The following is a 26935-nucleotide window of genomic DNA, read 5'->3' as shown; positions in this document are numbered from 1 at the left end:
GAGTTCATGTACACTTCACCTCTCTCTGGTCTCTCTTTACTCTTCCTTACTCTCCCTTCTGTTGTCAAACACTTCTGTCTCGAGGCACAGAAGGGGAGAAGAAGGGAGGAAATACAGAAACCCTCCACTAAGTGCCTTTGAGTCCTACTTCTGGACAAAAAAGCAGAAGGGTGCAATAAAAGCAGTTGTGCTTACCACCGAACAGCCTCTCCAGCCTCGATGCACGCCTGGTGCTCCCAGTGGCACAGCTACCCAGTGCGAGGCCCGCAGGAAAAACACAGATAGAGCTCCCCTGCTGCCAGAGGTGATCCTTGAGGAGATCTAAGGCAGCTCTGGGGCAGTGCGTTTCTATTTGTTTTCAAAGCAAATCACAACTGTCGGGGAGCTGCACAAACTCCACGTGTGACTGCTGCATGGCAGCGGCCAGTCTGCACAGCGCACCCAGCAGCTCCAGCCTGCAGCTCCCCGTCCACAGCTTCACCACCGCTAAAGGAGCCTCTCACTTCTATTCTTCTCAATTAATCATCATCTTTTGACACCTCCGATCAGTCTCCAGAAGTTGCATTTCTGTCTGTCACCCACCCTTAGGGTTTCCTGTTTGTTGTTGCTCCCACATTACAGATTGTGCGAGCGGCAGAGAGCTGCTGGTCCCTAAAGCGTGTTTCCACACGTGGCTCTGCCCCAAACGCTGGGAAGCACTTGGAGCCCTGAAAAGGCAAGCCCAGATACTGTGTGGCCCTGAAGAGCTAAACGTCATTTCAAGTTTGTGAACGCTTCCTGTCATCACTCTTGGGCCACGCCAAAGGCCTGGAGTGAGCTGTGCCTGGGGTTAGGAGAGATGAAGTTCACACTCCGGTGCCTCAAGTCACTCTCGCGCCCCACCGACCCCTCAGGCACTGCACAGCACGCTGTGTTTGCACACTGAGTGCCAGCAGGCCCCGGGGCCTTGACGAAGGGTGCTGTGCACAGTCCTGCGCCATGGCACCCAGGGCCCACCCAGCACCGCGCCGCCCAGGCACTGCAGCACCGAGGGGATGTTCAGGGAGACCCACCATCCGTCCCATCAGCACAACCAAAATGCTTGGGTGACAGCTGGAGCTGTGCCATGCAGCCTCCCTCAGTGCAGAAGCGGTGCAAAATGCAGACACCTGTTCTCATGGACTCCCCTGCGCGCTGCTTGGATGCATGACAGCTCCAGACCACGCAGAACGGAGAAAAAACGGAGACGGGAAGGCCCCGCAGAGGTCACTGAGTCCAGTCCTCATCCCCAAGGCAGGATCAATTTTCCCCTCATTATTCTTGGCAGGCAGGAATAGAAAGGAACCGAGAAACCAAACTGTGGGGAACTGGGGTAGGCAAAGTGTAACTGGGAGAGCGCTGCTCAGGAAGTGGACTCAACGCGCTTAGTCCAAAAAAAGGAGCCGCAGAGACAGTATCAGGAACCTGACTTCAGCTCCTTTCTGAAAACAAACAAATCTGGAAGCTTTAAAATTCAGGATATGTGTTAAGAACTATTTCATAATCCTTAGTCACCTACACAGTCACCCAACGCGGAAACGCATCATATCACACCCTAATATGCAGTATGCAAATATTTTTGTAATCTAGCGCTAATGATACCAAATATTATTAATATCTCATTTGGCACACTATTGCAAAAACAATATTTAACAACGCATTAGCTGTAGTTGCAGCAAGTGATGTATTTAGCTAATTGTATGCAATTAAGTTAGAATTAAAAGGGGATGTTTCATTATCTTCCTCGCTTTTTGCTAAAAATCTAAGCAGGAAATCCAATAAATGAAAGCTGCTGGAAAATCCCACGAAGCATCAAGCACTGGAAGATGAATATGGCACAAGGCATCACGGGGTGTTCTACCAACCACACTAAAAACCCCATCAAGGCTTAGAGCTACCGCATCGCTACAGCCAGAAATGCAAAGGAAAAATCACACACACGAGAAGAAATGGTTGTGTCCGAACAGCACGGGGAACACAGACACAGTCCTGCATTTAACTTTGCATAGCTTTTCTCTGTATCACACACGTACTCCTTGTGCTTTGGTCAAACCTGGCAATACACGTGGGCAAAAGCCCAAATGTTACAAGAGGCTGCATGCTTCTATTAGGGGTTTGCTCTTTGCTTCAGCACAGTGATTAACAGTTTGAGAACATCAAATGCTGGGATGTGCAGGAGAGGAGGGCTGGGCACTCCCCCCTCACAGCTCCTTGCTGCAGCGAGGTACTAAAAGGACTTCGCACTTGCAGTACTTGTAGCTCAGTAACAAGGACTTTGTGCATACAAATTTGGCCACTTAGAAAATACTCAAACAAGGTATCTGCAACTCACACGCAGACTGAAATACAGCTGCTCACACAGCACTATGTCTCCATTTCCCCCTCTGCTTTGGGAGCAGCACAGGCCCCTCAGAACGTAGGGGCATAGGAAGGTCGGGCTCTGCATTGCCTTTTCCCTCCCAGGCCAGCCCTGGCCCAGCTCCCATGACAGCCACATGTGCTATCAGTGCTATAGGCAGAGCTGGATCGACCCGACACGCCACACATTTAACATCACTAGTTTTAGCATAGCACTTTGGCAACGCGTCAAGACTTTCCTGAAGACTCCAGCTGCTGTTTCTCCTGTCTCACTTAGCACTCACGCAAATGAAAAGTTTTGGTGACACGTTTTGACTTCCGTATGCACATGGCTCTTTCCTTCAGTGCTTTGGAGAGATTCACATCCGCCCCTTCCCATGTCCAATGCACTGGAGAAGCCAAGTTTGCTGGTATTTGGGTCCCACCGCCTGCCCCAGCGACTCCTCCCCAGATGTGAGGAGCAGCAGATGTTACAGCCAACAAGCTGCTTGCCTGCTGCTGGCTGCTATTTCCAGCCTAAACTCACTGAAGACTTTCTCCAGGTACATACTCGTAGCCTGCCAGAGAAACAGGGTGTGATGGGGAAGTAGGGGCAAACCAATGCCCGTCCCTGTCCCCACCTGCTGAGGCAGGCTGCTCGGGCCCGTATGACTCACAGAGCTGGAAACCAAGTAAGCCTAGGGGCAACCTCTCTGTCGGGCTGCACCCCACAGTGCAGAGACCTGCTTGTGGCAGAGGAAAGCTCTCACTCACACAAGGCCCTGGCACTCGGCACCCCCTGCTCCCCTGGCACATTCCTCAGCACCCTGCCACCCAATGGTGGCAACTCAGTGAAGCGTTGCCACTATTTAAATAGCGATTTGCATTTCATTAACGACGCCAACATTTATTTTAATAGAGTTAAATCAGAGTAGCATTTAATTTAATCTTAACAAGATAGTTATTAAGCTAACCAAATATCAATTGATCGTTGAAGAAACCACATTGTGAAACAAATATGTTGAGAAATAAATCTTGCTGCCAGGCCATTAATGCAAAACCACATAAATAATAAACGTCTAATTAGGTTCTCTCTTAATGAAGAGCTCCAACTGTTTGCTCTCTGGGAGGACCACCGCCTCCTGACGTTGTTATGGGAGATAGATGCTGGCGCTGAGCGTTACGCAGGCTGACAAAAACCAGCAGGTGCCTCCCAATGGACCCTGGTCCCTGCGTGACATCTCACTGGCCCAGTCCCACGCTCCCTCTCCATCCCTGCTCGGGGACCTGGTGCTCCTCATCCTGGCCAGGGCACCAGGAGCCGGGCACACACCCACCTTGCTGGCACTGCCCTCCCATGCCCCAGCACAGCAGGCGGTGCTGCCCTGCAAACCACGCAGGGCTGTAGGGGCAGGAACAGCCTGCTACGGCAGATACAAACATTTCCTTTTCCAGCATGGCTAAGGATGTGTCATTTTTGTCCATTTGTACGTGTGGGTATCACTTTCAAGGGTTTGTTTGTTTGCTTATTTAAACACAGACCTCTTACAGGGAGTTATTTTCATAGCTTTTCTGATCATCTGCTCTGCCCGGCTGCATAAAACAGACCAAAAAATTTCACCCAGGCAACTTGGAACTGAGCCTGAAACTTCTGCTTACAGCGTATTATATTACAGGCAGTCTTGATTTAAAGACTTTAAGTGATGGAAGATCTACTGAATCCCTCCACAAGTCACTCTGATGGTTAACTATGCCCACCGTGAAAAATGTGCACCTTTTCCTGAGCCCGAATTTGTCTGGCTTTAATGTTTATTCACAGCCTGTTCCTATGCCTTTTTGTGCCATGTTAAAAAATCGCCAGCAATCAGAAATAAATTATTTGGTCCTGAGGCTACCGGAGGATTAAGGTATAAACAAATTGAGAGCAGACCGAAGCCATTTGTCCATGTGCAGACAACTGCCTAGAAGGCAGCCCAGCAGAGCTTCACAGCCCCAGGCCTGGCTGCTGCTGTGGGAGAGGACAAGGGCTCCACTCCCCTCTGCCAGCATTGTTTTTGGAGGCACACTGCAGCAATTTCAAGGAAATGAGGTCAGAAAGCTGGTTTACTAAAGCATGAGCATGCCTCCAGTAGAAATTTCCCTCTTCTGTTCACAATAATCCATACCTTCTATAACCCCTACCATTATGGTAACCAACATGGCTTCACCAGGGCAAGTCATACCTGACAAACTTGGTGGCCTTTTATGATGGAGTTGCAGTGTCAGTGGATTAAGGAAGAGCAACTGATGTCATCTACCTGGACTTGTGCAAAGCATTTGACACTGTCCTGCATGACATCCTGGTCACCAATTTGGTGAGAAACGGATTTGACAGATGGACTGCTCTCTGGATAAGGAATTGGCTGGATGGTTGCACTCAGAGAGTTGCGGTCAGCGGCTCAATGTGCAAGTGGAGACTGGTGACAAGTCTTGTTCCTCAGGGATCAGTGCTGGGACCAGTGCTATTTAACATCTTTGTACGTGACATGGACAGTGGGATCAAGTGGACCTTCAGCAAGTTTGCAGACCACACTAAGCTGAGTGGTGCAGTTGACATTCTAGAGGGAAGGGATGCCATCCAGAGGGACCTGGACAGGCTTGAGAGGTGAGCCCATGCCAACCCCATGAAGCTCAACAAGGCCAAGTGCAAGGTCCTGCACCTGAGTCAGGCAATCCCAAGCACAGATACAGGTTGGGCAGAGAATGGCTTGAGAGCAGCCCTGAGGAGAAAGATTTGGGAGTGTCGGCTAATGGAAGATTAAACATGAGCTAGCAGTGTGCACCTGCAGCCCAGAAGGCCAACCATATCCTGGGTTGCATCAAGAGAATTGTGACCAACAGGTCGAGGGAAGTGACTCTACCCCTCTACCCTGCTCTTGTGAGATGCCACCTAGATTACTGTGCCAAGTTCTGGGGCCCCCAACACAAGAAGGACATGGAGCTGTTGGAGTGGATCCAGAGGAGGGCCATGAAGATGAACAGGGGGCTGGAGCACCTCCCCTATAAGGACACACCGAGAGAGCTGGTGCTCTGCAGCCTGGAGAAGAGAAGGCTCTGGGGAGACCTTATAGCAGCTTTCTAGTACGCGAAGGGGGCCTGGAGTAAAGCTGGAGAGGGACTTTTTAGAAGGGCATGTAGCAACAGAACAAGGGGAAATGGCTTCAAACTGGGAGAGGATAGATTTAGACTAGATATTAGGAAGAAAATCTTTACTGTGAGGTTGGTAAGAGAGTAGAAGAGGTGAGATTGTGGATGCCCTTGAAGCATTCAAAGGCAAGCCAGATGGGACTTCAAGCAACCTGGTCAAGGGGAAGGTGTCCCTGCCTATGGTGGGGAGGGGGGGGGGAGAGGGCTGGAACTAGATTATCTTAAAGGTCCTTTCCAACCCAAACCATTCTATGATTCTATGATTACATTGGGGCAGCAATTGTAGCTGTTCCACACCAAGGCACAAGGCCTCAGCTGTGAGCATGCACCTACCACTGTGAGACAACCTCACCATGAGGTTAAATGCTGACAGGAGAATTCTGGGGCTAGCTTGGCACAGCTCTGCTTTTCAGCATTGCAGCAGCGAAGCCCTACAGCCCAGCACAGCCATACCCCGGCTGTGCCCCCCAGCTCAGGCTGCCCCTGCCTCTTCTCACAGCACTGAGCAGCAGCAGCAGACCTGCTGGGCACACACATCCTTAATCACAATAAAAGCAGCAGCCGGGATTTGTTGGTGTTAAGTTACACTGATCAGAAGCTGTGATTTCTTAGAGGGAAGCAGGTGTTTTGGAATATGATCTATTTTTTTCAGGAGGATGCGATAAATAGTTTTGAGCAAATTATTTTGTGCCAAATCATCCTGCTTTAAGGCAAATAGTATCCAAGGAGGATTTCACCCCAAATTTTACTCAGCCATCAGCTCAGCAATGACCTTAGGGCAGGATGGGTGATGGCAGCGGGGCAGCCATCCTGCACCAGGTGACTCCCCACCAGAGCTGCAGTCTCGTGCACAGGCAACATATGGCCACCTACACTTGTCTTCCCCTTGCTGTTTTCCAAAAGGGAATGGCATGAAATGGGATGAAAAATTAAGCAAATGAATAGAAAATGTTCTGGACTTTGTGCAGTACAAACAGCTGCTGATCACCACCTGAAACAGCCCAGGGATGCATGTGGGCACAGAGGCGTTGCAGGCTGGGAGAAACGCTTATGTGCCAAGGAGCAGGCAAAGCCGCATCAATCCCGTCACGATGAGGAGATGTGGCATTCGTTAAGACTACCTGTGACCTCTGAGATGATCAGCACCCAACGGGTTACAGAGGGGAGAGCCCGCAGTGCAAACACTGCCAGCATGTCCCTCATTCACAAAAGAGTCAATGATTAACTCCCTCTAATTAGGTGCCACTCCCATTCCACCTCTGTGTTTGGGGTTCTGAAGGGGTTGAGCTGGCAGCCCACAGCCCGTAGCCTTAACAAAGCAATCTCTGCTCCGCAGGACGAGGTGGGACCGGACCAACACCACCCACCCTTTGGCCCTCTTGGTGATGGCAGGTGAAAAATTCACATCCGCTGTTTACTGTCCTGTGATAAATTTTCAATAAAGAACAATAGAGGCTTTTATTTTCCCTCCTGTAACAGCAATTTAAAAAATCACCCACAAATCCTCTCCCAGTTCCCTGCCACAGCCCTGCAAGCCCCCTCACCAGTGCTCATCAGCATAGGAGGGACAGGCAGGAGGGGAGGAGGGCTCCGTCCCTCACAGCCATGCTTCACCACTACGCTGAGCTGCCACACCAAAGCCATTCTCTCTCTGAAGATGTATTTCTATGTTTCCACTCGACCATGCTACTATTTTTTCCAGTGGCAACCCTAAATGCCATGTGGGAGGGACAAGATAGAAAGCTTGAGAGGACAAGATCGCAGGCCCCCAAGGGAACAACTGAAGAAAAGGGTAGATGTGACATTTAGAGACATGGTTTAGAGGGTATGGTGTGATGGGTTGATGGTTGGACTAGGTGATCTGAGTGGTCTTTCCAACCTTTGTGTTAATGTGATTCAATCTCCCCGTGCTCTGCAGCTCCCAGCTGCCCAGGAGGGCCAGGGCAGCTCAGCTGTGCCTGCTGCCACCAGCAGCCCTTTGCCATGCAGTAGCTTGTGATACGTGCTGCAAGAAACTGCAAGCCGAGGGCACTGTACTGGGGCTTAGCAATCATCTTTCTCCTTGTTTCCCTTTTCAGGGTCTCCTAAAAGTTGCTTGGCACAGCATTTCGTTTTCCAGGTATAACCAGTTTGGAAGAAAAAAGGAGAAAAGAAAAGCAAAGCACAGCAAGTGTGCAACAATGTTACTGTGAGCTCAGAAGATGTTAAATGAATTAATTTGCTTCATTCTTAAATTTAATTGGCAAGATTTAATGGTTCACATTGAAAGCATGAATAACTATTTTGTTCAGTGAATGACTATAGTTTAGTGACTCTTGATGTCAGTGTACTTTGCCCAGGGTAAAACTTGCTATATGAATTATTCACTGCTGGGTGGAATGAATGGGCCGTGCTCGTAAACAGAATGCCAACTGTGGTTATTTGACATGACAGGGCACACTTGATGCTGACAAAGGACAATAGTTAATTTACAGTGTGGTACTGGGGCTCAGTCACTCTCCTTAAGATCTTTATAGAAAGCATGGCACTTTTTGTCATGTACTCCACATTAAGATGGATTCTGTGTGCCAGAAAACACTGAAGCATAGCTCACTTTTAAAAATGTTCACTAGTTTAAAGGCAAAAAAAAAAGAAAAAATCTACCTTCCTGTCTTGTTTGGCTGAAACATTGCTCCAAAGAAAATGCGTTTAAGAGCAACTTAAAAATAAATGGAGGAACGCATCTATATATCACTGAAGCATCTTGTCATAGATGCAATAGTTGATAGCTATGAGAACCTCTCCTTGATAGGAAAGGGTCTGGCAGCCTTGCACACAACAGGACCTCGGTCTGGGAACAACTGCACTTTCACCTAAGCTTTTATTTCCAAGACCGGGAGGGAAGAGACCAGGCAAAGTTTCTGCACTGAAGCACTTACAATGAGCAACTGGAGCAGGACATTTTCCCAGCCTTCTTAAAAAGCTGTTGTTTTAATGCAAGCCATTTGTAATCTGGAAAGACAGAACGCAATTCAGCCTGATCTGACAAATGGGCCACAAAAGTTTACTTACGCATAGTAATGATACATTCATCTTTACTTTACACTTCCCAACTGCATGCTTATTGCAAACATCTGTGTTGCTGAAACGACTGGCGTTACAATTCATTTATATGGTTTAAAAACAGTGATAGATGAAAGCGGGAGGGGGAGGGCTGCGAGGCTCTGTTTCCTCCAGAGTTTCACAAACAAATATTTGGTTTCATCTTGGAGCTTTCTTCTGTGAATGGGCTGACTCACTGCCCTGGTGTGTACAGCAATAACTATATGGGTAACTTCCAAACTTGTAACCCAAACACAGGTCCCATGTCTGCAAGTCCTGAGCTGATAACACACCCCATACCTGGAGAAAAGGCTGAAGGAAAGGCCACCAAAAGGCAGCTGTTACTCTCCCACCATGCACCATGCACTGAGAGCAGAGCCATACCCTTCCGTTCTGTGGGTCCACGGATCCCAGCCACGTTCCCCACCCCACATGTCCCCTACAGCACCTCAGCCCTCAATGCCAGCCTCAGATCCAAGCATCCTGTTGCCTCGTGTCAACCTGATAGGCTTTCTGTCAGACTGCGGCACGCTGGGGATGGTGCTTACCCCTGAAACAAGCCTGCCACATGGCCACACTTCCACCCCTCTGGACTCCGGATGGTTGGCACCAATATCGCTACTCGGTGCTGCACACAACAGTGCAGCAAGAACTGAAAGGCAGTTTGCATGGCTAACAGTGAAAGGAGCCATTTCTCTGTGGAACTCTGACCTGTTTGGTATTACGTAGATTTGTTTCTGTACCTGTGCCCAGATCTTCACTTCTGCTTCACAGCAGCACATAAAGTATTGAATTTCTGCACTCCCATTTGGCAAGTGTATAACATTCCTGGGGATTTCAGATACAGGTTAGCGTACCAGCAAGGCTCCCCTCCTCAGACACCAAGATACCATTATCTGACTGCCTTCATTTATGGCACAACATTGTAAACTCTTCATAGTCACAAAGAACATTGCAGTGACCCTCCAGCCAAGCTGACGGGGACACGTACCTGAAGCCCATGCTCCCAGTAACACAAATCACAAGCCATGCAACTTAAAAGAAAAATCTCCCCTAGCTACAGATCACCCTGCCATGGTGAGCTGCTCTAGGTCCTTCATGGGCCCACCTGCCTGCCACACACCTCCAGCTGCAGGAGTGAGGAGGGAAGGGGGAGGCAGGGGTGGGAGAGGGAAACAGCTCACAGAAGAAAGAGTAGTAAAAAGAACACAGTGTGTAAATAAAACAAGCAGTCTGCTTTCCTTTCCTGGTTAAGCTTCATCCCCGCATTCATTAAAAAAAAAAAAAAAAAAAAAAAGCCAGGACTGTACAGCAAAGCATGAGACTGCATTAGGAGGAGCATCTGAATGAAACGCTGTCTCTCTGATAGTTTCCTGTGAGTATGCTCTGCTAACACAGGCCACTTGTAGGAGAGCACAGGGAGAGCAGCTCGCAGTGCTTATGCAATGGTGTGACTGCAGAGTGCCCGAGGAGAGCCAGCTCTTCTCTAGGCCTTTCAGAAAGAAGAGCCTTTGCCTCTGAAGCCTCCAGCTGAGAAGCCATTACCTTGAGGTATGTTTTCCAAACCCTGCTACTTTATTTGCAGGGCTGACTGTTTGTAGACTGAGACATACCTCGCAAATTTTTGTCTTTCAGTACATTCTGGCTGTTTATTTTGTATAGACGTCGGTCCAATTTGAGATCATTTTGTGTCTGGAATGTCTGCAGAATTCAGCCTGTGGGGCAATCACAAGGCAAAGCCAGGCATTTCTGCAGGAAGTGCTTCTTAACACCAAGGACGCTTTGCAGAGATCTGTACCCTGGTGTGTGCATACTATCTGCAAAGACTGACTGCAAGCCACAGGCCTGGATGTTGTTTATTACAGTTTCTACCAGGCCTACAATCTGTCACGCACAGAAAATCTGTTTCTTTGGGGAAAAAAAGAGAGCCACAGAGCTTTCTTTGTTGTCCCTCTGATTGCAGGTATATTACCAGTTAATATAATCCTATCATAAAATACAAAGACGGCCGTAATTGGACATGTTAAATACTACTGATGCAGCAGGCTTCTGGATTGCTAAGCAGTAACTCAGCAGCACTCTCTTGAAGCAGAAGCACAACAAACTCTGCCACTCCTGCTGCTTCTCCCACTATCCTACATAGCACGCTCTTAGACAAAACATGGAGAAGGCATAAGAAGCACACCTTGCCATCTGTGCACATGCAAGCACCAGTCAGCTGAGGGCCACCTGGGAAGAGAAAAAACCCAGCTGCTACCTTACCTTGCAGCCCACAGGGCCATTGCTTGGATCAGATTTTTTGGAAAGACACAAGCGAAGCTCATCCCATAATTTAACCTTTCTGTATTCAAAGCACTGCACAGGAACATCGTCCCTTCCATACGTGGATTCAGTAGGTCTGCGCAGGAAGAGAATCAAGCCAGATTTCATAATTTTTAAGAAGCTCACTACACTGACTGGCAGAGCATGCTCAGATCCGTTTACCGGCTGCCTCACTGCAGCATGAGGTGTCTGCAAGTAACCACAGCAGCACTCGCCACACCGGCATAATTGCATGTGGTGTTCCTGGCAGCAGGAGCTGGTGCTGCTGCCTTTAGCTTACAGCTCATCTACTTGGAGATCCACATTCAGTTGCACGCTTCTAGAGCATGTCCAGGTCCCTCTGGATGGCATCTCTTCCTGCTGTTGTGTTAACAGCACTACTCAGCTTAGTGCCATAAGTAAATTTGCTGAGGGTGTGCTTGATCCCACTGTATGTCATTGATAACAGTGATGAAGAGCACTGATCACAAGATGGGCCCCTGGGGAACACCCAGTGACTGGCCTCCAGCTGGACATAACGTCACTGACCACAACCCTCTGGCTCAGACCATACAGCCAATTTTGTATCCACCTAACAGTACAGCCTTAAATCCATCTCACTCCAATTCAAAGACAACAATGCGGTGTAGGACCATATCAAAAGCCTGAGGATGTCCCTCAGCATCCCCTCCTGGCTTCAGCAGTTGCTGAGTGAAGCTGTCAGGGACACCCCTCTTTTACTTGCTTATCAGCACAGGGATGCACGTTTGGTTCAGATGAACCCAGGGGCTGGGCCTGCCACTGGGCACCTTGGAAGCAACCTTTCCGTTCAGCTTTTTAGGAAGTGAGCAGGGATGCTAGGGGAGGTACCAATGGAAAGGTCTGTGACATGCCTGCATGTGTGCACACAAAGTGTGAATTCCTGTCCCCACATTTGCTGATTCACTTGGCTTCTAAGAGGTGATAGCACTGGGAGAGCTGCCTGGTTTCTCACAAATTCCCTGCCTTTCCTTCCTTGTTCCCAGCTGTCCCAGGCCCCTCGGTCAGCCGTCATCCCCTCATGCCTCTGTCCCATCTCCCATGCATCTGCCTGGAGCACCAATGCCAAAACAAACACACAGCATACAGCAACGTTTCTCAGACTGTTACAGAACCTATTTTAACAGATGACTGATGTCTCTGGAGTAATGTGTGTGGGAAACAGAGATACACTTCACACTTATAGGAAGCTTTGAAAATGTGATACTTCTAGGAATATAAATGACACGGGTTTAAGCATGTTGAGGAGTCTGTTTCCACCCTGCGTCATTTACTTGCGCTGGATTTCAGCAATGCCCATTTCTACAGTAAGTACTTAGATGGCTATCTGAAAAAAATCTTCAATTATGTTCATGAATATGGATAGACCCTGCTTGCTGATGTACAGGACTTTATTTATGCAGGCATAGGACAGTTTGTTGTTGTTCACATCCACAGAAAATATTTCAGCTGTAAGCACCAGTGGGTGCAGTTGTGCATCACATACTCAGTGTGGCCTCTGGGTGCAACGGCTATGTCTGAGCACCAGAAACCTCTCTCAGGCAGACCTATCGGCTAGTTTTCTGCTATATTTCCTTTAACAGGAGGTGAGCCATCAGCTGTAGAAGGGACATTTGCAAGTGTGAAAGCAAATGAAACTGCGGGGGAGGAAGAAGAAGGGAGGACAAGGAGTGCTTTACTGAAGGTGTCAGGAAAATACTATTACTAGATAGGATTCTCTCGACAAAACAATTCATGCAGAAAGGATGCATCAGGGAGGATAGGCACAGTGCTGTGATCTTCAGGAGTGGAGCTCGGGGATGATGTGGATTTGGGCTGTTTGCAAATATCATGCAACACGCTCTTCCAAAGCTCTATATTTTAACAGACACCCACTCATCAAGATAACGTCTCCATTTGGTGAAATCTAATAATTTAGTTCTTGTCATTTGTAACATTTGAGTTCAGAAGCCACGACAATATTTGGTTAAATAAATGCTGTTTATTTCCACAAAAGCCTCACTCCACCCTTGCGTCTTTCAGAGTGGAACTCAAGGTCTGCAAGTGCAGACAGACAACACTGATCTCTGCTGTGCCCTGCATCCATGCAGGGAGGCCACTACACTGAGCAGCTACCCAAAAAGTGTGCACTTCTGGAGAAATCCAGAAGACAAAAAGCAGCCAGTGTTGCTCTCTCCTATAAAGAAGGGACACAACGTATGAGAAGAGGTTTAATGTCACACAGATTGAGAATGGCAGAAGGTGGGAAAAAGCATTCTCTAAAAGACATATTCCTGAAGCTGCTGCAGCAACCTCTCTGCAGGCAGAGCTTCTCATGGAGGCAACTCACAGCCTGCAGGGAAGGAGGGCTGGCCTGCTCGGAGCCCAGGATGAACACCGGGCAGGAAAACAGGCTGTGCCAAGGATCCACACCCGGGATGCGCACATCAGCCCCGCGGAGACCAACACATACACTAAGGATGCTGCACACGAGCATTCTTGCTCTGATTCACAAGTGTAAATATCCATATGTGTGCAGATACAGGACCTTTGCACTTTTTTTCCCAACTGCATTGAAACCGTTACGACTGTAGTGCAGGTGAGGGATTTGGGACAGTTACCCGCACTGCCCTCCTGCAGGTCTGAGAGCGGCATTTGCTCAGAGACATGGCTGGTCCAGAGACCGTGGGCTCACTGCCGTGAGCTTCACTGAGCAGAAGGGGTCTCTGATAACTACTCGTAGGTTCTGTATTCTAATGTTTTGATTGCTGCTAAGGCTGCTTCTCATATGCTTAAATGTACCTTCACGTAATGGGGAATTAGAGTTCACCCATATTTTACTACAGGTTAGTTTGTAACATATGGGAGTAATTGAAAACTAATCTGAATAATTACTGATTTTATTTCATTACTTTTTTGTCCAAATTACTAAAAATTGTTCATACTTTCAAGGGAGCACTTACCTGTCTATTTCTTACTAAGCCCAGATCAGTCAAGATTCAATGAGAATTATGCCACTATCAGGACATTTAAAATCAATGGGTTGTTACAGATATTGAGGGCTTTTAATTTGTATTCTTCTCATTACAATGTTCACTTGCTTAACCCCATTTTTTGTTATATCCCTTCTGACCTGTTGCTGAGCTGTCAGAACTGGAATTTGAAGTAAAAAGGATTTAATGATGTATGGTCAGCTATTCAAGCAATGCTGGTCTTGATCTCCAGATCAGGTATGTGCTCGTATTTTACCAACTTCCCCTTACAGAAGGATAATCCTCATGCTCTCTGGCCAATGTGTTGGTTGCAGTCACACACAGAGAAGCTGTCCAGCAGGAAGCAGTCTTCCTGGGCTCAGCTGATTGCCTGAACCAAGACCACTACTCCTGCGTTGGGAAACTGAGGTCTCTTTGCCAATAGTGCTGCCTTTTTGTAATCAAATGGAAAAAAATAATAAAAAGAAAGAATTGCGAGGCTTGGATTCTACCAATGATTTGACTGAACCACAAGCAAATCAAAGGGAAGATGAAAAGAATTCCTGGGGAAGTATTTATAAACCCACAGGACTGAATGACAGCATCCGAGATTGCTAACAGAGCTAATAGAAGCAAATGCAATACCTTGAGCAGTGATTTTTGAAAGTTCATGGAGAACAGATGAGGTGCCAGAGGATTTCAGAGCAACAAAATACAGCACTCAACTGAGTTATAAAAAGGGGCATCCAGGAATTTACTAACCAATTCATTTAACTTCAATAGCAAGTAAACTATGGAAGGAGTCATAAAGGAGCCATTATGAGAACTTAGAGCAGCCCAGAATCATAAATAATTGGGTGGGAAAGGGCTTTAAGAGGTCATCTACTAATCTCATCAGAAATCTCATAACAGTAAACATTCAGCAAAATATGGTACTCGGATATGCACATGTCAGCTGGTCTTCCTACACATCTGAGGAGAGAAGCCAGCCTTTATTTTGGGGGGGAACATTCCTCGTGAAAAGCCCATTTTATAGTAGGGACTTTGTTACTTTTTCTGCATGGTTTTGTCTCGTTATTGAGCTAAAATCCCCAGAGGTGACAAGAGAAATTACAGCAGCTGGCACAGAAAAGGAAAGCTGTTAAAGCTGATGATCTTTTTCAAATTAATATGTTCTGGACAGAGAACCAGGTGACCTATCATCTAAGGGGTCAGCTCTGATAACATGGGCAGGCAAACGTGGGGACAGCAGGGCTGGACAGGGAGGGAGCTCCGGCAAAGGGAAGGGATAAAAGCAAGCTTCTCCTGCTGAAAAGCATAGCACAGGGGACGAGGGCAAAAGATGCCACTTAATCCAGCGTTCAAGGAAGCTCTTCATCCATTAATCAGACGCTTCTAAAACCTTTACTTCCGCTTGCGCTTCTGTGATTTCTCATTGCACTGTCATGTTCAATGATGACGTTTCAGTCTCAGGTCCTGTCCCAGATGGGGCCAGACAACCCCCAGAGGTCCCCCCCCCGCCTCAGCCCAGCCGTGACTGACATGGAGCTAGCAGAGAAGTTCAGGAGGCTTCATAGCGACTCAGAACAGATTAGAAAACCGCGATAGGGCTCCTGGCACTAACCCCAGCAGGCTGACTTGTAACTTGACCCCCAGCAGAAAACCCCTCATCCTGCGGCACCGAGAGCAGGTGCACCTTAACAGCTTTACCTCTGAAGTGAAATCCCACTCCTTTCCTCCCGCTCACACACAGCTGCTAACTGAGCGAGCCAGACAAGTTCTGAATTTTGAATAAAGTGTTCTGCAACTGCTAAACCTACCTAGGACTTTGGCCTAGCCACATGTATATGTATTTTCTCTCTAAATGCAAAATGACACGAGGCCATTTTGAAAGGAAAGAAAAAAAAGGACAGAAGTTTACTCACCATTACATATAGATGGTAATAACCAAAAGCAATAACCAAACCATGTGAGCAAATTGAATACAGACAAACGGCTATGCTAAATAAGAGAGGAACACCAATTATGTGCTGGAGAGCTCTTATTATATGGCATTCTGATTACCTTAAATTATATTTTTTAACAGACATCCGTTTTTATTTTTGCTTCTAAAACAGGTGAAGTTCCTTTCAAGTATTGACGTCAGCTAGCCTCATCAATTGTTCCTTTAATAGCTCAACTACCACTACAGCCACAAATGCCATGAAAGAGCTAAGCACTCCCTGCACAAAGGGGACGCGGCTTTGTCGTTCTGCAGTGCGTATGCACGGCCTGGTCTTTTACAGCATCGTAATTGATATCGATTTTATGTGGTAGAGGTCCCTCCTTCCACGCGCTGGTCTTTATTTCCACAGAAGAAAGGAAGTTAAAGACACTGTGAGCCATCTTGAAAATAAATCTAATTTTTTCCCTCTTAAAAAAAAAGGTAGTGAATTTAGCACTCATCAGATGCGCTGGATCGAGTCCCTGGCAGGACACCAGCAGGACAGCCAGCCCACACAGAGGCCTGCCCGTGCTGATGGCTGCGTTTTTGGGGTGCCTCTTTGGGCCAGCCAAGCAGCACAGCAGCGACTGCTCGCCATCATCGCAGCCCTCGCTGACCCCAGAGACCAGATACCATGCACTGAGAGCACCACAACCCAGCCCAGCCCAGAACAGAGCCTACTGGTTCCTTTGGCCACCAGCCGACAACACGACAAGTCACATCTCATCCCACTGCGTCCCGTCCTCCCGTTATTTCCTGTCTGGTTCTCCCTTTATGTTTTGATCCCTAATTACTACAAAAGCTTCATCCTCCTCTCTCACAGGAGTTCTGGATTGCACTATTTATTTATCATTGCTATTATTTTAAGGAATCCACAACTCGGACGTTCATGGCGGGGGGGGATGCTACTGTGAACGCCTGCCTAATGGAAAACTTCAGGCTGTGCCAGGTTAAACAAGGAAGGTCAAGAGAGCTGCAAAGGCCAGCTGAGTCCGCGGGAGCACATGAACTTCTGAGGAAGGCAAGAGAAATCTTTTTAAAACACTGCCATGACACTTCTGCTTCCTTCCTGTTTATCCGATGAACTCAGCTGGGGATTTACTTCCAGGTGTGAGGAAGGTTTCTGCCTACAGGGACCACAGAGGCTGGAGGCTAATGGCCAGCTGGCCTCTTTCGGCGGCCCCAGTGCCACCAGTGTGGCACACCACAGCCTCGCAGCAGTGCACATCCCGGCAGCCTCCCAGAGCCCTTCAGAACGCTTCCAACCCACTCAGCACAGATGCTGCTGAAATTTTAGCTCCTGTGCTTCAGTCCTCCTCTGCACCCTGAAATGCTCACTGTTACTGAAGTTTTCACTGCTCACAGATTTCAAGTGCCCTTTGGTGCTTTTTTGTTATAGGTACTGTGTTTCTTTAGGACAAGCACCTTCCATGTGCGCAGGGATACTGGTTTCAGCTAGTTGATGGACACATTGGTGTTTGAGGCTCAGATGACAGCCAAATGTTTCTGAAGGCCTGTGGAAACGTGCTCTCCCATAAGATGTCCGGTACTTTTTGTTGCAGTCTGGGCTAAAAATATTACCAGTATAACTCAGAATTCTGTCATTCCCATTGCCCATGGGAGCAGGATGTGCAGAGGCGAGGATCAGCAGACATGAGAAGTTCATTCAGGAGTCTGTCTTTACATTCTTAACATGACCTCAGACACTGTGAGCCCTCCACTCGGCTTTGACCGGAAAGTTTAACTTTTTCCTGACCCCTCCTTAGGGCTAATGGGAAGCAGGAGTCAGAGCCCGGCCATCACCTCAGTCCCGCTTTCCTGCTGTTCTGACAGCCCTTACGTTTCTGTGCCCGCAGTGGTGCCACTGTCCATAATTTGGCCGTGCCTTCCTAAAACTTCTGCCTACCAAGCTCAGCAGAAGGCTGCAGCAGGCTGAGACGCCTCACCTGGTCCTCTGATAGACCAAAGCCAGGGCAAACGGGCATTCCCAGCTGCACCTGGTGGAACCGATGCAGACTGTCATCCATGTTTTCCAAGGATCTGTCTGCTTAGGTCAGGATATTAACCGAGCCCATCTCCTCTCAAGTGGACACAAAGCAAGACTCTGCACACATTCTTTCTGCTCATTTTTTCTCAATCTAAAGTTAAAAGCTCTTCTTTCTGAAGCCTGAAATCTTCCTGATAACCCTGAAGTCCTAACCCAAGTGGCAGTATGATTTGGAATGAGGTGGAGACCACGTGTATAAGATGGAGAAGATACAGAGATTTCATTTCCTACAAATTAATTCTCTGCAAGCTGTGTAAACTTTCCTTAGTATAAACAAAGTCTTTATAGACAAAGATGCTCGGGTTTTTCCCCCCTTTGAATTATTTAGATTAAAAATAGGAATGTGATTTGCTGTCTCGGCGCTTCAGCCAGGACTCAGAAAATGAGAGCTGTTCTTGTTGCCTTCCATAGCAACTTCTGCAAGGGCCTAGCCACAAAACAATGTAAATAAACCTGCAAAGATACAACCTTGCAAAGCTGGATATTACCAAGCAGTCTCGAGTTTCTACAACAGATTGACACGAGTTTGCAGTTACCCCAGTTCAAATGCCTCAATCTCTTACTATAGACAGGCAGTGTGCCTCACTGCAGCACTGTTTGTGCCATTCAGTGGGGCTGTGCCTCCTCAGAGAGCTTGGGGTGCCCTCTTCGGAGATGAAGCACAAGCAGGGACAGGGATGACTCCAAGGCCCAGGAGGGCTTGGCATGCCCCCAGGAGGAGTGGGGAGCATCCCAAACCAGCTTCAGTGGCAATGGAGCTGGTAGCTTGTCTGGGAGCAGTGGCAAGCACTGGGGCTTTAACAACACGGAAGACGCTGGGCTAGAAAACATGAACAGAGGGGAAGACCCCTTCCTCGGAGGGCCCTGGGAGACAAGAAGAACCTTATACTTCAACCTGTGTTTTCTGGTTCAAAAGGCACCCTGCTGGAGCCTGTTAACTAATAAGAACAGAGCCAGGGAGTCCCTGGGAGTCTCCTTTAGTGCCCGCTTTCAGGAAACATGTAGAGTGTCTACCAAGGGGCCTGACTCAGCCTTATTAGAAACTGTACTGCCAAATAGACAAACAAGTCATTACAAACAAGTATAAAAAAACATGAGAAAGCAGCAGTGTCATCCTTTAAAAATAGTCCAGAGCACTTAATTCCCACTCATATTCAAATGTACGTAGGACCAATTAGAGATGCTATTTGCTGTTATTTGTTTTCCTTCATAGTATTATTTCATATCAGTACATTGCATATCATTTAAGAGGAAGAGTGCTTTCATACATCAGAAGACTTTTTGTCTCAACAATGCCCCATGCCAAAAAAATGAACCCAAGAGATTTAAAATGAATGTTGGTGATCACAGAATTGTGGAATGATATAATTGTTTGAGTTGGAAGTGACCCTTAAAGGTCATCTGGTCCAACTCCCCTGCAGTGAGCAGGGACAGGTCGCTCAGAACCTGGTCCAGCCTGACACTGAATGTCTCCAGGGACAGGGCACCTACCACATCTCTGAGCAACCTGTGCATGCACCTCATCTCCCTTATCATAAAAAACTTCTTCCTTATATCCAATCTAAATCTCCCTTCCTTTAATTTGAAACCATTTCCTTTGTCCTGTCACAACACACCCTGCTAAAGGGTCTCCCCTTTCTTTCTTACGGCCCCCTGTTAGAGCCTGAAAGGTCTCCCCGGGGCCTTCTTTTCTCCAGGCTGAACAGCCCCAGCGCTCTCAGCCTGTCCTCCCTGGGGAGGTGTTCCATCTCTTGGAGCACTTCTATGGCCCTCCTCTGGATGTACTCCAACAGGTTCGCATCCCTCCTGTACTGAGGACTCCACATCTGGACGCAGTACTCCAGATGAAGTCTCACAACACAGAGGGGCAGGATCACCTCACTTGCCCCGCTGGCCACACTGCATTTGATGCAGCCCAGGATATGGTTGGCTTTTTGGGCTGCGAGGGCACATTGCTGGCTCATGTCCAGCTTGCCATCCATCAGTACCTGTGATATTTACATATCATTCCAAAAAAAAAAAAAAAAAGAAAGAGAAAGAGAAAGAGAGAAAGAACTCCATGCCTACTATGCCTAAAGACATGATTTCCTTACAGAAGTAGCAGTCACCTCCTCCAAACAATGTTATTTAGGTCAAATAGAGAAGGAAAAAATCACTAGTGCTCACATCCCCCATATGGGCCCAGCTGCTTTCTTCCAATGCTCTGGAACAGCCCATAGGTAGAGTTCATAGCATGCTGCAGGGGCTGAGTGCTTGAGGTTGGGGCTGGTAGCCATAGGGCTGCCTGCTGCTGGACACTTGCAGTACCTCTGGAGCACTTTGGGACGCAATTTGGAGGGCCATTATCTCAGTGACAGCTTGTAGAGAAGACAGTTTGCATGAAGAATAAAATAACCAGGATGTATTTTGTCAATACAAATATCTACATTTTCTCTGAAACAACCTTGCTGGGAAATACTAGATTACCCAGCTCTCTCCCTGCTGGTGATGTGTCTGTAACGCGCGACAGCCTCACACAACTGCAAGGTTACCTCTTTTGTACCACTGCTGCTCAGGACAGTCACCAACAGCCCACAGCTGAGGTGGCAGTTCACAGCTCCACTCTTTATTTTGCTTCCTCTCTCTTCCCTGCCTGTAACACTTGGTCAGATACTACCGTGGTCTGACTTCTCACCAGCAGCGACAATAGATGCTTCCATATTGTTAGTGCTTCAGATTATAAAGCCAAATATGTATTGGAATCTGATTTCTCAATTTTCTTTATTAGATACTTTATCATTTGGTCTCTGTTTTCCAAACTGATTTGTTACTACAGTAAAGCAATTATGCTCTCAAACAAGACCGTAGTGTAAAACCGCAGTCTGTTAAACCGCAGCCCCATGACAGACAAGGCTCAGCAGATGCTAACATGGCCAGTGACAACAGATTTGTTATGGGTGACACTGGGGGCAGGCAGTGACCGCGCGCCTGCGCCTCAGCCAGTGCAACGCAGCCAAACACTGCCTGTCTCACAGCCAGAGCTGCAAGAAACCGGGCAGCTTCCAAATGTTCCAAAGTATCTATTTGTATGATGGTGTCTAAACTCAGCCAAAGGATTGGCGAGCTTCAAAGAAACACATAATTTCCTGTTTAAAACAAGATTAAATGCTGCTACAACCAGCCACAGCAGCATTGCCTTGATGCTGCAACTGGTTTCTCACAGTCTAACCACTACACTTGCACTTCCGTTGCACCGGGGTCCCTTTGCTAAGTACCCCTCTCCACAACCAACAGAGATGCACAGTCCCCAAATCCAAGCCCTGGGCAGCCCCACGTGGTGGCTCCTCAGCTCACTCAGACACGAGGCACAGTGTTGGTGCTGCCCGGTGGGCAGTGCTGCATGTTAGGGGAGAGGCTCCTCAGCCCCAGAGCCGGGCTGGCCAGGAGGAGAGGCTGCCGCTGGCTGCCCGCCAGCACATATTGCACTGCCTTCAGTATTATGCTCCCGCTGAGCGTCCCGTTCCGCATGGAAGAAACGTGCCGGAGGAAATGAACAGGATTTTGCTTTTAAAGGTATTGTGTCAGGTACATTAACAGCTCTACCATACATGTTACTCAGCTCTTCAGAGAGCGCTTGGGTTTCATTTCTGCTGTAATTGTATCAGCATCTTGCTTGGAGCTCTCTTTGGCTTTCCTGCCCCTTAATTTACTTTTCTTTGCAGTCATGTGCTGAGCCGTCTCCCGTGCTCCACTGGCTGCTGAGCCACGGCAAACACATCACACCAAAGCCTCTTAGTGAGTCACCTATGGCTCTTGTTTGCTGTTTTCACTTGCGCAGCAAATGCCAGCTCTGTGTTTAGGACCTATTACTTTAATGATCACACTCTTTTAGCCCTAGCAGTCGCTGAGCAGAGAGACAGTAAAACTGAAGACTTCTGTGGTGGAAAAGCAGTCATTTGTCAGTTTTAACAAAACCTCTGCCACAGAGGTGGCTCGCGGAAAGCGAGGAACTGCTGCCTAGTTATTATAATGGAGTAAAGTGAACATAAACCAGCTGCCATCCAGGCAGCAGCAAGTCATTAAGTGGGACAGCAAGAGGTACCAGATCAGCCCCCCAGCACGGGCACTAGGGGAATGCTGCTCAGCAATTCAGCAGTGGCATTATTTATTCTGTTATTTATTAGTGGGATACGCGAACTTGACAGTGATCCATAAATGACAAGGAGCTAAGAGGTGTATCGAATGCTGGAGCCATACATCATAAATGGAGGATTTAACAAGTTGGAGAAGTGTCAGAGCAATGGGACGTGGGCTGCACCGGGAGCAAGGAGCAAAGGCAGTGCCAGCCAGGCTCACACACCGGGAGCAGGAGAGAGAGGAGGTGGCTGCAGCCTGTGGGCGCACTAACTGCAAGAGGACAGTTCCTGGCTGGAGATGCACAGCACCAAGGCAACTGCAGGTCCGTGGGCTCAGGGCAGAGTGCTGTGCAGCCACGTAGCTCCTGGCTGGGACTGCTGTGGCCTCAGGAAGTGGGATGTGGGTTTCCTGTGCCCTCACCACAGCCACTGCCCCACGTGCCCTGAGCCCACGCCCTGAGGCCACAGCTCCTCCAGCTCTCCACAGCGCTGCTATTGGCAAAGATGCAGCTTTCTAACTTGGGCATTACTCCATACTTTCCAGTCCTTAAATCCAGGCATAATCAGTCTCTCAAGAGTAATTATTGATCCCACAGGCAAATTACAGCTGCCTTTACTCCCCCTGAAGCCATTATGAGCAGATAGTGTGTTTTAAACTGCAGGGTTGTGTCTACACGTCAGCTAAGTGACATTTAAATGAGTTTGCTGGTACCTATGCAGAGATGCTTTTTTCAGCACCGGCCTTTTCTGCCTCAAGTGCAGAGAAAGGGGCAGGCAGTGCAGCTCCCTGTGTCCCCACTGGGCCGGGGGCAGTGCAGGGGCTCCCTGGCAGTGCTCCTGCTGCTGGCTCACCTCCTGTCTGCCCACATCGGTCTGCATGGAGGTGCACACGCTGCCAGAAGGGAAAGTACGGCAGGCAATTCAGGTCTTGAAGAGATTTCTGGCCTGGAACATTGCCTACCTATATACTTCAGGAACTCTGATATGACATTAGCTAGAGCAGCCTGCACCTACAGTAGATTTAGCTTCACTTTAAGTTTCTCATAATTGGAAATAATTCATGCTTAGGTATTCAGTTGAAAGACAGCTGGGACATGCAAGGCATACCATGATGCCTGGAAGAGGAAATCATGCCAAACTAAAAATTCAGGACACCTTTAAGATAGCTCAAGTATGGGGGCCACAACCAGCCGCCCCACTATCACTAATCATCCTTTAAAATCTATACCTACAAATATCTTGGCTTAAACTGGGGCAGCTGTCACAAGCAGATCACATTCACCCTCCATTTAAATGCTTTGAGAGTCCTGGGTGTCAAGATGGAAAGACAAAAGGCTCCCAGAAGCCGGGCTGTGGCACAAAACCAGCCATCCTGGGGAGAGGGGAAGAGTTATTAAAAGTTAATTGCTCCAGGGAGCTAGCAGATGTTAAATACAGTAATTAATTCAGTCTGAAATGGGAGAGCCCTGTCATCGGAGAGCAGCAGTCCATGAGCAGGGGATGGCCAAGACCTTACGAGGTGCCTGTGAAAACACTTTTCATCAGGAAAGGATGCGGGAGAACTAAAGAACAGGCAAGAATGCCAAGCAAGAAAGGAGTCTGCCTCTAAATGTATTTGTAACAAAGATCACTTCTTTGGAAAGAGACACAGTCCTAGCTGTAACAACTGCAGCAAGGGGTCTAGCGCTGAAATTTTGCAAAGATGAACCTGAAGAGCAAGCAAGATGGGAGCATCTCTAGACCAGCGATCCTTGGTGCGACTCCCCAGAGGACCACAGAAGGCAGCCAAGGAACCTGCAGCCCACCAGGGTCATTGCACAGAGCTCTGCCCTCCCACCAGCAGCATTCAGGAGGCACAATTCCGTGGACAGCCAACGCAGAGCGGCCAACCACAGGGATGGCGGGTGGGAGAGCACCCAGGACCTGCCCCAAATAGCAGGCAGGGAAACATCTGGGAATAGACCCCTTGTGGGTTCATAAGGGCAAATCCACATCAACAAAAGATCTCAAGAGGATCTCATGGAAGAAATAAGGGCCCCTCCCCCCTCGATTCTGGCAGTTTCCAGATGGGAAACTGAAATGAAACTTTTTTTGAAATGTTCAGAAACCTTTTGAACCTCATTAGTTTTCATTTCATGTGGCTCTGCACAGAAAAAGTATATAAACCTGCAGCTCTTTTAGATGAAATGATGTAACATTCAGATTATATCGATCGGAGCAGAGAGGGGAGCATTCATCTCAGTAATATTTTAACAAAAGAAGTCATTTTATGCAGTCTTTACAATGCTTTCTTATTTCAGGGGTCATGGGAGCTGCATAACACCAGGTCTTCACAGCCCCAGAAACCAAATTACTTAATTTTGAGGAAACAATACCTGCATGCAATTAGACTCTTGACTTTACTCATGTGAGCAGCCTGAATTAGTGCACGGAGAATACTGCATGCACACACGTGTACGTTTTGGCAGGGTTTGGTTCTTAATCATGTTAATCTTGAAGCATTGCTTTCTTTGTTTTCAGCAGCAAACGTGGCAAAACTGTAACACCATCCACTTTGAAAATCCTGTAAAATCAATTTCAGGGACTTCAAGGAAATCAAAGGAAATGTGATAAAATTAAAATGCTCCCACTTAAATAAAATTTTATTTCCTTTCCAGTAACATATAATATTTAACTAAGAGTTTTAATAAATTCAGTAAAATACGAGCATATTATTAACCTCTTCAAAATGACAATTTACTGTAAAGTCATTACCATTCTGTTCACTCATGTCTGGCCTCTTTGTTTCAAGTCTGTTTTCCCAGCTTACAATATCGGGTCAACAGACTCTAACATAAGTGAGTAATGTGTCTGGAATTTTTCCTTGCAACACCAAACCTCAGAGCAAGCAAAGCTAATAGGGCCATGCTGCGAACAGGACGGGAAGAGGCTTCAGCTGCACCTCCTCTCTCCGTTCTCCATCCCTTCCCCACTTTCCCTTCAAGAGGCTCATCCACAGGCTTGTGTCTGTCCCTGACTTCATTTCCTCCTCTCGCAGCTCTCACGTAGCAGCTGGACTTTTAGAAGTCCAGAAACATGCTTTCTCAGGGTGTAGCAGACAAAAACATTGCAATGCTTCCCACGTCCTCTTTCAAAAACCTGCAGTAATGACCCAGGAAGTCTCAAGGCAAGCTAGTTACTGCAAGGTGGGACAGTCTGATGGATCTACTTGGATAAAAGCGGTTGTGGTCATTTCTTGGGTGCTGCCCAAGGTAACTCGGTGCAATCAGGGTGTGCCCCACTCTTCGCTATCTGCTCCAGCTGGAAACGAAAGCCTGGCAAACAGCAGGGCTTTATTGACAGTGCTGGAAGTGTCATGGAATTGGAGAGGAATGTCGATTTCTTTCCTCAGCACTCGAAATTTCTACAGCCTTCAAGTCTGGGGAAGCAGGGTGTCCTTCTGAAACTTTCTGTCAATAAATCTAGTGTTTTATACGGATATTAGCAAATAAAAACCAAGTTGTGTGAAAAATGTCAGTTCTATTTTTGCCAACAAAAATATAACAGGAAATTGTATGCTTAACATATGTGGAGAACTGCAAAACTGAACCACGGATACGTAACCACTATTATTAAGATTGGTAAATACGGCTGTGGAGGTGAAATGGATAGTGCTGCTGGATATTTTCTTTAATATGAATTCCAGCTATGGTGTCACTTTGCATATGAAGGCAAAGAGAAGACCCTCACAGCTTCAGGAAAGAGAACTGTATTCCTACATTTGATCAGGTATTTCACTTTATCTAGTCCCTTGTATTACAGTGATGGGAAAACCGGTGTACCACGGTATCCAAACTAAACAAATGACTTCCTGAATATACTAATTTCAGAAATGCACCAATAGCTTTGATAGGAAGGTCATAAAGACAAATGTCTTACAGACCAAAAACAAAAAAAGAAAAATCAAGTCAAGCTGCTAAGCCATGAGTTATTTTAAACCATGTCTGGAATCAGAATGAACTGCGGCCTGTCAAGCCCCAGATCTGAATCATGCGAGCAGGTCTCCTTTGGGATGCCCTGGAAAGCCCCATACACAGGCTGTGGCTGTGCTGAGCAGTGAGTCAGCCGAGTGTTCTGCAGCAGGCATGTGGCTCCTCAGGACTACTGTGCCAGAAAGGAGGTACAATGGCCACCACCCGCACGTCCATGTGTCCTCTCCTCTGTCATCTCAGCCACGACACGAGCAAGGAAGGCTGCAAAATACAGCCACCAATACTTCTTATTTATTGGAAGATAAAGGGGTTGGAAGTTTACTGTTTGCTCTTAGAAAGCACTTGTTTCTGTCAATAAGACTTGGCGCGACATGGAGGTGAATTTCTCCAAAAGCTACAGATTTCTAAGCAAAGAAACACTCGTGGCAAACCCGTGCCTTCAGGCTGCACCCTTAAAAGGAAGAAATGGGAATGGAGGCAGGAGGTACCGAAAGTCATCGGAGAGGACTTTGCCTCCAAATCCCCATTCCTGTACCCATCGTGCAGGGATGGAGCAATGCTGAACCATAGTGGGACACTGTGGTGAGGAGCTGGTAACAGGATGGCAGCTACTCCTCACAGCCTCTGATCTCTGCTATTTGGCTTTAGGCTCACACACAAAATAACTTATTTCTGAGCTGCAAAAGACCCAACAGCTCACCAGCCGCCACATTTCTTCAGGCAGCAGTTGCAGACTTCAACATGCACAAACTGAAGTAACTGATCAACTCCAGCAGATCCCAGTTGCCAAACGTCAACATTTACCACCACAATCATGGCAGCTTCTACCGCAGCAAGCATTCTAAAAGGCAAGCATGGCTGCTTCTACCACAGCCCCCACTATCAAGTCCTGGTGAAGTCCTTGG

The 26935-nt window shown here is 47.6% G+C and overlaps 1 protein-coding gene across 10 annotated transcripts in view; it reads right to left on the bottom strand.

Moving 5' to 3' along the window:
• Positions 1–26935, bottom strand: part of RTKN2 (rhotekin 2) — a 220277-nt gene that overhangs the window by 72160 nt on the left and 121182 nt on the right. The window contains exon 22 of one of the 10 annotated variants that reach the window (XR_006939533.1): positions 10891–11020. The exons of the other annotated variants lie outside the window; for them this stretch is intronic. The gene's annotated coding sequence lies outside the window, so the exon portion shown is untranslated. Of the gene's footprint in view, positions 1–10890; positions 11021–26935 lie in introns of those variants that run through there. 10 annotated transcript variants of the gene reach the window in all.

The sequence above is a fragment of the Gallus gallus genome, chromosome 6 (genome assembly GCF_016699485.2).
Source record: "Gallus gallus isolate bGalGal1 chromosome 6, bGalGal1.mat.broiler.GRCg7b, whole genome shotgun sequence".
Lineage (NCBI taxonomy): Eukaryota > Metazoa > Chordata > Aves > Galliformes > Phasianidae > Gallus > Gallus gallus.
This window is presented reverse-complemented; position numbering and strand designations above follow the sequence as displayed.